Source organism: Lycium barbarum, chromosome 5, assembly GCF_019175385.1.
Source record: "Lycium barbarum isolate Lr01 chromosome 5, ASM1917538v2, whole genome shotgun sequence".
Taxonomy (NCBI): domain Eukaryota; kingdom Viridiplantae; phylum Streptophyta; class Magnoliopsida; order Solanales; family Solanaceae; genus Lycium; species Lycium barbarum.
In genome coordinates this window covers 61,092,341-61,095,371 of record NC_083341.1, presented here as the reverse complement: position 1 = coordinate 61,095,371, position 3,031 = coordinate 61,092,341, and the positions used below count along the sequence as shown (strand labels likewise).

Below are 3,031 nucleotides of genomic sequence, written 5' to 3'. Positions count from 1 at the left end.
GCTTTCTTAGGAATATGAATCATCATCCGAGCAAGACTTGTTGGTGGCAGTGGCGGATCTAGGATTTTCATTCAGGTTATTCGGAAAAAACAACTGAATCACTTGAGCTAGTCTTTTGTATTTGTTCAGGATTTTCAAAAGTTAATATATGTACATAAACACAGAAAATTTACTCTAAATATACACTGTAATTTTTTGCCCAGAGTGTTCAGGTGAACCCCCTGAGCAATGGCTGCATCCGCCCCTGGTTGGTGGCCATTACATTGGTAGTACGACCTAGTTTGATAGATTGCACTTTATTCAACACTGGTTTGAGCTTCGTGAGTCCTTTGGCCATGGCTAATTAATACTTTTTGTGGGGGTTTTAGAAGATTGGAAAAGAGGAAAAAAGTTTGAAGGAAATAAGAATTGGTGTTTGAGAGATAGAGATAGTAAGGTTCGTATATAAAGGGAATTAGGGAAGAGTGAAAATGGAATACTTATCCGATGGGCAGCCGTGACACATTGAATAGAATAACCACTTGGCGTTGATGCGCCGAAAACCAGTTGCGGCTATGCACCTGTTTGAGGATATTTCTTTCGTTTACTTTTGTCCTTTTCTCATGATTTGCGGCTTATCTAATCGTCTGTTATGTGGTGTCCTAATTGCTTTACAATTGGTATCGAAGTTGTAAGAAAATGATTGCAATCATTTACAGATTTTTATAGCTGGTTCACCTATCTTTACTTTATTTGCTATCCCTGTTATTTCTTAAAATACCTACTGATGTTGCAGGGTTTTTTGGTGCTATTGGATATCTATGACTATGAGGATTATTTACGCAAGCCGCAAAAAAAATAATAGTAACGTGAAGAGGAACATTGAGGAAGCATGTTCCAATTCCAATCTTCCATTGAATAAGCAACACATTTTGCCCTCTAACTATTGGCCAACGACGAGCTGGTAACATGTAGGGACAAGGAATGATCCTATGTTTTGGATGTAAGCAATCATGAGCGGCGGAAGTTGGCTTGTCTGCACCGTGCTCTGAACTTTGTTAGTCTTCTCCCTTCTCTGTCTGTCTCTTACAATGTTTCTCTTAAAATTTCTTTATGCTTTGCTCTTTGGTGTGTTTGTTCCATATCTTTTTCGAAAAGAATTTCTCTCTAATTTTAGTATCTTTTTTCAACCTTTGCCTTCTTCCACTGAGCGCAAAAGGAGCATAAATCAGCAAAGATAAGGAAAAGAATACGCTGAAGTAGGACGACAACGGATACTAGCTGATATATAAAATAAGATAATTTTGCTCCAAGTAGATAGATCATTTTAGAGGTAACTTAATTGTTAACACTTTCAACATGGCTTTTCGTCATGTTAAAATTAGTTGTCATGATTTTGATGTGTGGAGCTATTCCTTTTTCTTCTTTTTAAGAAATAAAGCTGATGTTGAACAATTTTAGAAGTGAACAGTAGCTTATAAAAGCGATCACTCACTGGGTATTTCTATTGAGATAGTAAGAAGTTTTTGGTTTTTGTGTAAGATGACTTTAGAGCCCGTTTGGATTGGCTTATAAGTTGCTTATAAGCTGTTTTCAGCTTTTTTGAGTGTTTGGTTGGCCAGTTTAAAGTTATTTTGTGCATAAAATAAGCTCAAAAAAATAATTAGACCCATTTGACTTAGTTTGTCTAAAGCAGCTTATAAGCTGAAAATAGCTTATAAGCCAAAAAAAAAAAAATTAGCCTACCCCAACTTATTTTTTTTGGCTTATAAGAGCTTATAAGTTTCTTATTTTAAGCCCATCCCAACAGGCTCTTAGCCATTCTTATGTATCACGGGGCTATCTTATTAGACTCAAAGAAAATTATGAATCCAACATGAGTTGTTGATCAAAAAGTTATAGGATGTTCCTACGACACTGATAATCTTTACAAAAAAATTTAACATATTATCTGGTCTACAGATTTGGGTATAAGGAAGCTGCTTGAATTTAATACATATGCAATAAATACTTTAATACAAATACATCTGTTTAAGCAAAATCTGTTGGATTTGGCCAAACCCGTATTCTGTTGACTTAGGCCTAATTCATAAACTGCATCATACACAGGCACAAATATGTGACCCGGATCCAACTTAACATTTTTCATATATCGCTAGTTAGTCCCTCTAGTATAGAAAGTTTACTTGTATATATAGTCATTGGAACATTCCGGATTGAACAATAATGAGAATTCATTTTTGTGTGAAGTAAAAGGAATCGTTTGTTCTCTCTCCTCTTTCTCCCAATTTAGGGTTTTATTCTTTTTTATTTCCGCAAATTGATTTATCTTAATGATTCTAACATGGTATCAGAGCAGGTTTTTGAGATCTTCTTGAAGCCCTCTATCGATCGATCTTACCCTTGAAGGGTTTCGTTTATGTTTTTTCTTCGATATTTGGTTTTCTTGTCAAAATTTTGACTTTTTGGAGCTGTTCAATGTGAAATTGAGATTGTTGCAATTTGTTTATGGTGAAATTGATATTGTTGCAATCCGTTAAAGGCTCGAAACTTCTAGTGTTCGAGATTTGTTTGAAGCTTTTGGTTCGAGTTTCTATTCGAGATTTGTTTGAGATTTTCTCGAGAAAATTCCGATTGGTGAAGTGTATTGTCAAGGCCTTACTTCTTCAGGTTGCAAAGAAGGGCGGTAAAACAGTTAACTCATTATTTACATTCTGGGTTAAAAATCAAGGGTTCGATATTTCATTTATGACTGTTTTAATAGACATTTTACCTGGAAACTTGTTGTCTATCATCATATTGCTAAACGTGATCATGAGTACTAGCAATATTGAAGGTTTTGAGGAATTCACTGTTTCACCCACTCACACTTTCTATGTTCACCCGTCTGATAGTCCGAGAACTCATCTAGTTTCTCCTAAATTTGATGGTAATGGATTTGTTATTTGGAGAAAAAATATGCTTACTGCTTTTTATGCTAAGAACAAGTTAGGGTTAGTACTTGGTGTTACAGATCACTTTTACGCGGGTTAAGGCATAAAAGTCTACGAGG

General features: G+C 35.3%; 1 long non-coding RNA gene across 2 annotated transcripts; it reads left to right on the top strand.

The window, feature by feature from the left end:
- Positions 1-667: 667 nt before the first annotated feature.
- Positions 668-2,480, top strand: LOC132640894 (uncharacterized). 2 transcript variants are annotated; one of them, XR_009582475.1, is made up of 2 exons: positions 668-1,036; positions 2,339-2,480. It is a non-coding gene; the product is annotated as an uncharacterized LOC132640894 (long non-coding RNA). The 2 variants fall into 2 exon arrangements; XR_009582474.1 differs by having other exon boundaries at positions 2,334-2,480.
- The last annotated feature ends 551 nt before the right edge of the window (positions 2,481-3,031 follow it).